This window comes from Acomys russatus, chromosome 20, assembly GCF_903995435.1.
Source record: "Acomys russatus chromosome 20, mAcoRus1.1, whole genome shotgun sequence".
NCBI classification, from domain to species: domain Eukaryota; kingdom Metazoa; phylum Chordata; class Mammalia; order Rodentia; family Muridae; genus Acomys; species Acomys russatus.
Genome location: NC_067156.1, coordinates 50,787,166 through 50,799,718, shown reverse-complemented (window position 1 = coordinate 50,799,718; position 12,553 = coordinate 50,787,166).

Sequence of the window (12,553 nt, the reverse complement as noted above, 5' to 3'; positions counted from 1 at the left end):
CGGAGAGATGGCTCAGATTGTTAAGACACTTGTGGCCAATCATGATGGCCTGAGTTTGATCTGTGGAACCCACATGATGGAACACACACACACACACACAAACACACACACACACACGCATGTGCACGCACACACTAAATGTTTAAAAAAAAAAAGGAAAGTAACTGAGCCATGATCAATGAATTAAAGCATTTTATTTGACATTAATTGTAGAATTTACAGCACTACCATTTAACGATAGGAATAAAAATAAAAAGAATCCAGTGTAAGCAGTGTTGCAGACCAAACACCAGGGTGGGAAATGAGCCATCGTGAAAATGCAACCCACATTCAAAGAAATCTTCCAAAAAGATAGGACTAGGGGCTAATGGACACTGTGCTCCCTCTCCATAATGAAACATGCCCTTCACTCCCACCAGGATCTTAAGGGCAGCCACTGCACATATACCCTGTTGACTATCCTTGGAAAGGCTTTCAGTGTGACTTAGTGTGTCTAGATGGGGTAAAACCCAGGTGAAATGTGCTTGGAAACATAAGAGGAGGGAAAAGAAAAGAAGACAAGATGGTGGATCGTTGCTGGGGCTTTTCTCATTTTTTCTTTCTTTCTTTCTTTTTTTTCAAAACAGGAGGGAGTGTGTTTTTCTGGTGTTCAATACAAAAGGGATTGATTAAAGAGACTTACAGGGAGTTGACTAAAATAAAGCCCTCCCTCCTCCAATTTCCTGGAGATAATGCCTGTGAAAGAAAATAAACAAAGCAAAAGGTGTGCACAGGACTGGGGCCTCTTGTTCTCTCTTGGGTCTGGCTGAAGATCTATGACAAGGAGTTGGGTTTCCACTAAAGGGTTAAAGTCCCAGAACCACCACCCAGGGCTGGAGATAGCCAGGTCTGAGGCAGAGAGGCCCACACCCTACAGCCCCGCCTCCTGTGACATCATAGGTATCATCCATTTTCAAACTTTAAAAAGAGATGGTGGGGAAGTGGGGAGGCAAAGTCTCTCTTCCTCCTTTCTTTCATGACAGTCACCTTTAAATGCCACCATAAAGCAGCCAGAAGACTAGAAGATCAAAGGCATATAGGCCAGCATGTAAATTAAATAGTGGTTTTTAAACCAAAAATAAACATACTGAGGCCCAGGCCTAACATGAGAGTTGGATCAATCATGAGAACAAAACTGGATAAAAGAAAATATATTGGAACTCGGCTTTACTTCTATCTGATGGGAGCAGTAAGAATTCACAGAGCAAGACTCTACAGATCTATGCTAATAAAGCACCAACTGGTAGAAAAATTCAAGCAGAAAGAATGGGCAGAGTGAGGAAAAGGCCAGGATCTTTCTCCATAAGCCACTGAGAAAAGCTAAGGATGCAGAAGAGAGCCCAGTAGAATCTTAGTCACTTCCTGACTCCCTTGGCCCATGAAGTTCCTTGGCATCACGGGTTTGTAGAGAAGAGTCTGGACTGTTCTTGGGACTGAGAGGAAAGAGATTTGTTGATTGATGACGGGGATGACAAACAACGGACCAAAATGATGATGTATCATCTCAGGCCCTGGCTCCAAATTTCAGTTGCTCTTACTTAACTTCCCCAGCCAGAAGCTTGTATTCTTGTTTTGGGAAATCGAATGAGCTAGGTGTTTTATAACTGTTCACGATGAGCTACTGCCTCACACTGTTTGGGCTTGGGTGACACAAGGCAACATGGGGGGATGGGGACTGCATTTTACATTTAGGGAAGTATATTCTAATTGTGTGACTATCTATGTGACTAGGCGGCCCATGTATACTTAACCTTTCTCCTCAAATAACAGACTCCCTGACTTTCTATGAAAAAGAACCTCAATAAGGTAGTAAACTGAGTCACACTAAATACCAAATGTAGCCAAAGTAAGGTAAACGGAAAACTAACCCAAGGTCTGCAACTTTTTGAAAAGGACTTTCTAGCAGAAATAAAATAGCAATCCATGAGCCCTGTATTTCCATGGGCTTACATCTGTGGTTCACCTTGGCCTTAAACATAACCAACAGCATGGGTAATGTGCCAGGCCTGGAACTGCTGAGATACAGAAAGGCAAGGAATCTCTTGCTCTCACCTGCATGCTTTCCCATCTAAGAATTGTGAAGCTACAATCACTTAGAAATAAAACACTAGGAAACCATGCCTTTGATTCTCGAGGAATTGCCCCCCAAGTTATTACAGATGTGATAGGTAAATGGTACACAGAGATGATGAGGAAGGCTACTGCTCTTCGAGAGCCTCCTCCTGGCTAGAGTGAATGCCTGAACTCTTGAAGAAGCCAAGATGGAAGAGAGCCCTTCATTGAAGCCAGTGCCTGCCGCTGGGTGGGGCCTTGGGTGGGTGGGTACTTAGTGGCTCACAAGAAATGAGATCTTACAAGAGCACCAAGTTCCCTCCCTTCCCTTTCCTGTAGGAATTAAGGTCTGGATTCTTAGCAAAGTGTTGGGGTCCTGAGAGATTAAGGCTGGAAAATTTGGACCCGGGGTCTCTTTAAATTAGCTGAAAGACATGGAGATCTCTTCCTAGTGCCTAAAACCTACCTTCTAAGCCCAGGCGTTACCATTTTATTTCCCAGGCCAGGCCTACACACCTCAGCAGGAAGAAAATCGAGGCCAAGTAGAGGTAATTCCGATGTTCTTGTGTTTCCAAGGAAAAGGACATTCATTGGCACAAAGATTGAGTAAAAACCCTTTAATAACAAAATAACATTCACAATGTAGCTACTTCAGTTGTCTGGAAAACTCAGCTTACACTTGATTCAATGTATCACTCTCCACAGTTTAAAAAAAAAAAAAAAAGGAAATAAATGGCATAACAAAATATACCTCGAATTTCATAGGACAAGTCTTCTTGGCAAACTTCTAGTGAGCCAGTCCCCTGTGTTGTTTGTAGTAAGAAGGGCCAGGCGTGCTCATGTCTCGCACACCTCTGTCTGCTTTGGATCAAAAATACATGAAAACACTGTAGGCATTACAATATCTGCATCACGAGGAACAGTTTGCAGGCTTATGAGTGTGAGGAGAACTTATGGAAACAAATGATGACTTATTGCAGAAGAATATGTAAAGCTTTCTGGAAGATTAAACACCATTACAATCAACAACTGGCTTACAAAAGCTGATTTTTAAAGTTCACGTATCCATTCCCATCTTTGGCAGATTAATGAAAGGAAACAAACAAAGAAAAGGACTATATTACAAAGCTGTCATGATCACAACCTACTTATAAGGCCATTCCTTTGCATCGTTAATGAAAGAACATCCCCAGCGTACTCACTGGCACACACACATGCAACACTGCTGTTGGTGATTTCCACTATTCTGCACAGCAGACTGCTGTGTTCCCACCTTTGCTTCCTCATCTTCATTCTTTTCTGCGTAACTTGGCAGTTGATTTGGTTTTGGGGGGCGGGGCAAACTGGTGTAGGGCATAGGTATGAAACTCAAGAATGGATCTCAGAATTCCAGTCTAAGAATATGTTTTCCAATCCACTGAGATAGAGAGACCTCAAAGATTGGAAATTCAAACCAAGATGGTTTTCCTAAATTGGATCTCAAAAAAAAAAAAAAAAAAAAAAAAAAAAATCTTATACTCCCCTTCAGAATATAGGCATAAGTTAGGGTAGTCTTGAGTCATTTCTGACCCAAGGAGAAAAGGTATGATAGGGTCACATGAAGTGTAGGCGATAACCATATATTTTTGTCCAAATAGCTGGTGGGGTTATCTGTAAGAGTGTACAAAAAGGCCAGAGGTGAATTACTGATACTGACACTCTATGCATTTCAACTGGGAACTGACGACGGAATCCTAGAGGAAGCCTACTCCTGAGGGAAAAATCCAGAAAAGGGAGGGCGAGATGAGCTAGCATTGCCATGTACATGGCCCAATAGGTCTGAGATCATGAACAACATAGAGCTGTAATTCCTTTTAGTGGAAATTAAAAATGCAGAGGTGAGTCGTTTTCTACTGCTCAATTTCCATTCTGTCAGAGACAGCAATGTATCTGGGTTATGAGGACCCCAGTTTGTGGGGTTCAAGCAGGCTAACTCCAACTTGGATGACCTTTCTCACTATAAAATTCAAACCCGATTCAGTCTGACTCATTTTGAAATCCCAACAGACGTAAAGGTATTTTTTCAAGGTAATACATCTCCCAAGAAAATAGTATTATCACTGTCTGAGGCCGAACTGTGTACATTTTTCACAGTTTAATGTATACACAACTGTTCACGACTGCTAACAAACAATAGGCGCTCATGCATAAATAATGTCTGTTGAACCAAAGGGGAGGACCTAGTACAAAATGAAAGATGTTGCTATCAAGACCACAATGCATCACACCGCTAAGCTTTTAGCCTCATGCATAAAATTATAGCACTGATTGGCAGTTGCTAATTATAATGCTACACCGTTATCACAGAACAATCAGCACAAATGTAGAAAATAACTCCTTTTTTTTTTTTTCCAACAGAGCAAATGAACACAGATTGTTTCTTCAGCAAAATATGAAACTGTAAACGTTGGGCTCATTCTGCAACTTTCCCCAATCCAGAATAAATAAAATCCAAAAGGGTGGGGGGGCGGAAGAAAAATAAAAAGAACATACGTTTTCCTTTTTAAGCGCACATTTTCATCTATTACAAAAGCACAACCTAAACCGTATAAAGCTTTTTTTTCTTTTTTCTTTTTTTAAATCACAGTTACCAAAAGAAACAGTGAATAATTTATTACATACACTATAATAACATTACTCTAAACACTATTATCTATGAGGTATATCTGAGAAAATTCGGTAAGGAATTGCGCGGTCTGCATTGCCAACATGCCCAGGTTCATATTAAAGCTTTGGAACCGTGAGGGACTAGAAAAGGGGGACAATGGGGAGACAGAAGGAAGAGACGTAGAGAAAGAACCTTTGGTATTAGTACAAATCTTGTTCTTTGCAGGGTTGCATTGCAAAGCACCACAGTACAATAAGCCTACCAATTTACTGTATGGAGGCCCAGTTGAAGCTGAGGTATTCACAGGAATGATTTAAAAAAGCACAGAGAGGTCCAGACTGGCTAAATCGTTGCTTTGGTTCAAGCAAGGCACTCGTCCCATGGTTATGTCACACTTTGCAAGTGAAGCATGAGGCTGCGGGGTGGGCAGGGGCTGTCGCCGAAGAGGGGTCTGCTAATTGAGATATTTTCTGTGTTCGGGCTGCCACTGATCTTTCTATGTTCTCTCTCCTAGGGGCTCAGCAGGTAGGAAGGCTGGGAAAGGTGATGGCTGCTTTCAGGGAAGCATTCTGCTCCTTAGCGAATATATGGTCTCCCGGGTATACTAAGGATGTTTATTCCCAATAGGAATCTGGTGATCGGCTGCTTGGAAAGAAGGCCTTGCAAGTTTGCCTTGTATAGAGAGAACATGAGGTCTTAGGCCGATCTAGGTAGGAAAGGACTTTCACATATGCCAGAGCAGAGTGTGGGAACTTCAGAAAGAAGATAACTGGCTGGACATGGTAGCTCACAACTGTAACCCCACCACTAGGAACATAGAGGCAGGAGGACTGGGGGTTCAAAGCCATCCTTGTCTGCACAATGAGTGTAAGGCTACTTTGGACCACATAAGACCTGTTCTAGAAGAAGGAGGAGGAGGAAGAGAAGGAAGAGAAGGAAGAGGAGGAGGAAGAAGAAGAGGAGGAGGAGGAGGAGGAAGAGAAGAAGAAGAAAAGAGAGGGGAAAGGATGTGCGTTTCGTACTCTGTAAGTCTGTTGTAAATCCATCTATCGGGTACACTCGGTGTATGGAACTGATGTGTTAATTGCTCTTCTCTTCTTAGCTTTATCTAGTAGTCTCTTTAAAAGCACAATAATAACTATTATGTGAAATGTAAAAACACAGTATTCAAAGAAGAGCTCAGTAGACTAGAGATAGGAATCAGTGTGTATCTGAATCCCACTTGGCCAAAAGCTGAAAAGGATTTACTGGCTAACGTTCCCATTACTTAGGTGAATGGTCCTAATAGTGATTTAGTCATTTAATAGAATCCAAAGAAATTTAAAGAAGACCAATTAAATTTTGATAAGGGGGTGGGGAAGGAGAGAAGTAACTTTAACCATTATTTAAACTGGTATAGTCATTCTTCTGATATTTGGGATCTTTGTAATTTACAAGGAATATACCCTAGCATCAAACAATGTAAGGCTTATTGCATTCATCTTGTAAAGAGAATTGACTTAGAAATGAAATGGGAACATGGTTAGGTAAAAAGTAAAAACAATTTAAAAAGCCCAATAGATTAAATATCCTACCAAAAATGATAAGCCAAGTGCATTTGCTTCATAAATATTGGCTTTGGAATAGCTCATAGCAGTTAAACTCAATGGGTCAAGACTGGGCTTTCTCCTTTCACTGACTGCAAACTTCTTTATTCAAAATTTGTAATGGGTGGGTTCAAAAATCATGTTACTGTTTAGGTCAATATACTTCCCAGGGCAGAACCCCTGAGTGAGCCCTAGAAGTTCAAGGCTGGCCATGTTACTCAGCAACAGATCATACATGACTCTGGATATATAAGATGTGGGGTGCCTGATGATATTCTTAAAAATGAAAATATTAATCTATAAGCTACAATTTCTGTTCATCGCTAAAAGATTATTGCTTTCCTACTAGATTCAGTAATTACTTCAACCTTGCCACAGGAGGAGTGGCTGAGTCCTCCACTCCCTTCCAGCCCTCCTACCCAATGTGTGTTTCTGTGGCTGAGCAGCCCTGCACTTGTCCCTGTGATAGCTCCAAGGAACAGAGGTCCCGGCTAGGACTACAGACCATTTCCAAGCAGTCTTCTTCACCAAACTGGAACGTTAAAGAATCCAGACAAGCAGCTTCCCAACTTGCATCCCGAATCATCCCGAATGTGGGGGGGAGGGGGCAGCAGACAAATGCAAGAGACACAGAAAATATCTCTTTCCAGGTTAGCAGTCACCTTCACATACAACATTGTTTCTTTGGGGAGTCTGAGCTGTGGCTGTCCATACCATATGTCAGAGAGAAGAGTTCAAATCATAAAGGAGCACAGGCAAAATGCAGACCGCACAGAGAAAGGAATCTTTGGTATCTTTGGTGTCATCAACACGATTAAAATTACAAATGGAAAAGTCAGTGAGGTAGCCTTCTTTGGTTCTCACTACAAATAGAAAGTTTTTCCGTTTTTTTTTTTCCTTTTTTTTTTTTTCTGCTTTTTTTCCCCTTTTTGTTTTGTTGCTTTACACGCACACTGAGTTCTTTCTTGGAAGCAGCTAGCGTAAGGGTTCTCTCTTTTTTTGGTTTATGATTTTTAAAATTTATGTATTTATTTTTCCAGTTTCCATAGAGAAGCCCCGAGATCTGGGCTGGTGAAGCTGGATCTCAGCACGAGGTCTGAAGCAGGCGCAGGCTGATCGGTCACTGCTTGTCCACAAATCTGCTCTGTTATCCTGACAGCAAACCAACTGTAGTGCTCTCTGTGGTTTTTGAATAACAAACACAAACTATACAGCGCATCTGTGGCAGATGCTGAATAAGTTAAATAAATAAGTTACAATAGAAAGGCTCTGAGGCCCCCCCCCCCCCTAATTAAGAGGTGAAGTTCACCCGGTACCAGGTGGGGCTGTGAACTTAAATTAAATAATTTAATAAACCACTAAACCATTTCATAAGTTAATCCAAGAGGGGAAACACCCCCAGATTGTTTTTCATTTTCATTGTAACCTATGTTTCTTTCTTCCCTGTAACAGAAGTTCACCGCTTTACAAAGCAAACTACACTGAAAGAGTACAGCAGCCAGAGTTTAGCATCTCAGATGCATGTACCACTGCTCTAGGCTTTGATAAATAAGAACAAGGAATACAATCAAACTAAGGGAAGAGAATTAAATAATTACCTGAATCCTACACGCTACTACACAAGAAACCAATTTAAATAAATTAATTATATTAACAACTTGTCGGGTCACAACTGAAAAAAACAAGTTAAAAATATACCCGAGGGATGAGGAGGGGCTGTCTTCTTCCTTTTTTTGGTGGACAAAATGGGTCATCTCATTCTATATTCTAAGTTAAAATAAAGCAGCAAAGTATAACTTCTAAAGCTTTATCACATTAAAGACAACTTTGATGTGATAAACGTGAAGGGAAAAAAAACTATCCCTGCCCCCACTAGCTACTGTAACCCCCAAAAGACGTGTCACACCACTATTGTTTCAACCCTGGAAACCCACACTGGTTTGCACTTTACTCTGCATACTGCCCCCCCCCCATGCTTCCCTTTTGTTGTTCTTTTTAAGGTCTTTGGATTTAGCTTTATTTGTGTGACGTCCAGAATAAAGCTATTTAACCAACATCATCAGACATCTAACACAGATAATTAAATAATATCCGAAGTTCCGCTAAGCGTTGTTTGTCTTGGCTGCACCCAAACGCGAGTAATGTCAAGCATCACGATGAATGAGATGCTGGAATGCCTTTGCTTACAGTTCTGCACTTTGGTTTTCAGCATTACAAGAAATAATAAGGACAAGGTACATTGTCAAAGTATCACATACATGTTGCATGGTGATTTGAAATATATTTATTGTAACAGATTACAATATATATGCATTAAGCATGTCTGTACACACTTGCATGTACACAGTCTAGACACCTCTAGGCATTGTAGGTGGATGTAAAGTCAACTATGAGAATATATGTTGAAATATGTATCTAGATCTGTATACATTCAAGCCCACAGACTGTATAAATGTCAGGCAAACTTAATCTACCAAGGTCTATGCCATGTAAAATGACTGTTGCTAAAAATGGAGCTGAACGGAAGATTCCCATGGAATGACCAACCTGTGGTGATGTTTTTCTTACATATATTTTATCCATTAAAAATGTATAAACTGGGTAATGTCAACTAATCTAATTCAAAGCCTGGAGTGGCAGAGCCTGGGCTCCATCTTCCCTTCCTGTGACTGTTAGGGTCACTTGAGTAACGGAGGTCAGGGAGCACTTAAGGTCCTGTGGACATACAACATAACCAACCCATGGGCTTTAATGGGAAGTTTTGCAACTATCTATGTATATGAAATCCCATGTTATTCTAAGAATTAATTTTTTGTTGTTTCATAAGTACTTGGGATTTTAAAAAACAAACCAATCAACCAACTACTCTTATCCACAACCTTGCAAAAACAAAACAAAACCGAACAAAAACCAAACAAACCAAAGCATTGGTCAAAAAAGGGAATTAGGGCATCCATAGTTCAAGCAACCACCTGGGTGGGGTACTGCTATTCTTAAGTGGGATTTTTTTTTAAAGTTTAGTTTATAACTGGACTCTCTGGTTGGCCAATGGCACAGTTCTGTTAAGCTACCCAGCTTTACAAATAAATAGCCACCAGATTAGGCTCTCTCCTTCCTTCTTCACCTGCTTCCTGTTCACTCATTTGGTTAGACCAGCATGTCTGAACCAGAATATCAGCGACAGGATGGTAAAAAGCCAGCCCTGATTGGGTAGGAATCTAGACAAAGTATTGTCACAGTAGTGTCTGGGCCAGGTGCTCAACATTAACCACAGATGCCTACTCTCCCCAGTTTTCAGTGTTATCTTTTGACGACCTTGGAACTTGGGCTGTTTGCAGATTTTGAAAACTTCCAATTAGACAAGTTCCCAAAGACCCATTTCCTCCCAAAGTGTATTTCCATGATATTTTGATAGTATCAAGTCAATAGGCACATCCATTGACATTTTTGATATCGGAAAAGTTCTTCTTTTGTTCTTACCGAATAGTAACTACTTGTTTGAAAAGTACTCAATTTTAATTTCCTGGCACTAAGACATGGATGCCCAATTTAAAATTTAATTATTAATATTTGGCTTTGAAACTCACCGCTTGCTTTAGGAAAGTGTGTGTGTGTGTGTGTGTGTGTGTGTGTGTGTGTGTTAGGTTTACCTTCCTAGTTTTTGTTTTGCTTTAGCTTGAAGTGACAGTGAGATTGGATTTCCAAAGCTGAAGCTGCCAAGAGCCTTTGGAAAAACATGAGCTATATAAGCAACTCTGATCTTTCCCTCTTGGTTCAGAACAGCCTGTACCACTATGTGGCACAAAATAAATGCTCTATTACACTATGAGAAACCCTTTTAAATACTGGAATAATAAATTTTATTATTGTTGAACTTTACAAAGAAAGAAATATATTAGCTTTCCTTTAAAAGAATTCTGGGAATGAAGGAATTGAATCCTCATTATTAAAATCCCACTACAAACAAAAATAAAGCTCAGTTATATGAAGGCTTTATGAAAAGTATCTTTCACTCAATAGCTTTGAGCATTTGGATTTCAGTCAGTCCAAGAAGGTGAAGTTGGTTTGTGAACTGTTCTTTTCACAGCATCCTGATGTTGTTGATGGTGACAGCTACCTGGAACTTTTTTTGTTTTGGATTAAAGATGTAGACCCTCGGCTATAACCATGCCCAAATGGTTATTTTCTATGAAACTACTAACTTAAAATAAAAATGTAAAGGCTTTGAGAAAGAACACTGGATTAAATTCTATAATCTTTCAGCAATAGCACTTTTTCTTTCACCTATCTAGCAAAATGACACTTTGGATAGCCTAAAATTTTGACGCATGTGCACAGATGCACACATATACTATGTGTGTGTATAAATACCTTTTTAAAAGCAAGTATTCTTTTTGATATGATCTGAGATATGTGAGACATTTATCAAGAGTTCTTAGAGGGAAATTCTTGTCTTTTCCTTCACATCATCATCTTCCAAGGATGTTAATTAGTGTGTCAGTCACCCACCAAAGCAAGATGCTTGCTTCCTCAGTCTGTATTCAAGCTGAACCACCATTCCCATTGTCCACAAGCCATGGGGACTCACTTAATAACACCCAAGTTAAAATTCATTTGACCAAGATGAAGTGGGAGCAATCTCCTGAGGAAATATGGTCATTTTACCAAAGGCCCATGGATTATAAGCAAGGGACAAAGAGAAAAGTGAAAGAACTACTCCCTAGGCAGGACAGATTCCAAAAATCATACAGAGCCACATTCTCTCAGCTCTAGCTCTGATGCCCCCTACACAGGACTGCCCCCATTGGGTGAGTAAAGACGAGGCACAGCAGATGGTGTGGCTCTCCAGGGGCAGGAATCTGGCACTTCCCTCACAGTCTGTTGTATGTTTTTTTCTCCAGGATTGAGGTGCCTCCCCCAACAACCCTGCTCTGCCCCAATGCCAGCTAAGGTTGCACTCCAATTTGTCAATGCCAACTGGTAGTTACCACCCTGATGAAACCTGATCGGTAGCAATAGGAACTGGACTTCCCCATGAGAAGTCCCTGTTGGATCTACTCACTGAGAGAAATCTACAACACCCCAATGGATAGGGCATCTACTGGAAAATGGATTTCGGGGTGTTCTATTACATTCCCAGCAGTGACAGTAAGTGAGTTCCCCACTGTCAGCAGGTGCAGCTCTGAGCTAGTCTGGTGGATAAACCTTGTTTATCATAGTTGATGTCATAGAGATGACTAAATACAAACAAAACTCACTTCTATAATGATTCTGTCCACAGGTTACATGTAGAAATGCTTAAATGTGACTGCCAACTTTTCCCATAAATTGACATAGAAATATGAATACTGCCAGACAACCATAATGGCAAATCAACTCTGGAATGGCATGAGAGATGAGCGCAGTTGTGAACTGAACACTCAGTGAATGGAGCATGTGACAAAAAGATGGCATGAATTTGGGCATCAGTGAATGGATCATGTGACAAAAAAATGGTATGAATTTGGACAGCAAAAAATTTGGGTTATCACCAATGCAGGTTGATCTCTATATGTACTCATATGTTTAATATATATATTTATATATCTTTCTTTAGAAATGCAACTTTACAGCTGAACTTTTTTTAAAAAGCTAATAGAAAAGTAGAAACTGGCAATTCTTTTTACATGTTTCCCCACCCCCAAATGAAGCCCTGTTACTATGTGGCAATCACATGAAGATGAGGTTGTAAATTCTCTATAAATTCTTTGGTTCTGGAGAGGATGGATCACGCAGACTCCTACCCCTGACCCTTGCTCCCCTTCCGTCCCCTAAGGACGAGACTCTGAACATAGAAGCAACCAAGTGTAAGGGCTAAGCAGTGAACATTCAAGCGACAGCGGCATTTCCCATACTCTGCTGAAGAGAGAGGGGAACATCTTTCAGTATCCCAACATCTCAAATTTGGGGTCCATGGAAACTTTTGATGGGGAGGGGATTCCACGTTGGGTAAAAAAGCCATAAAACAAAACTAAAGAGAAACAATAAAGTCAGACAAACGCCCCTTTCCTTTTGTTGCTTAAAGAAACAAAACCCAATTACCTTTGTACAGATCAATGACGCTATAAGTATTTTAGCCAGGCAAAAGAAGGTAATGAACTGAGACAGAAGGTGTGAGAATCCTCATCTTTGGTATTGTAGCTGTTGAGGTTTCTGTTGCTCTGTTCCATGTTTTTTTTTTTTTTTGTTT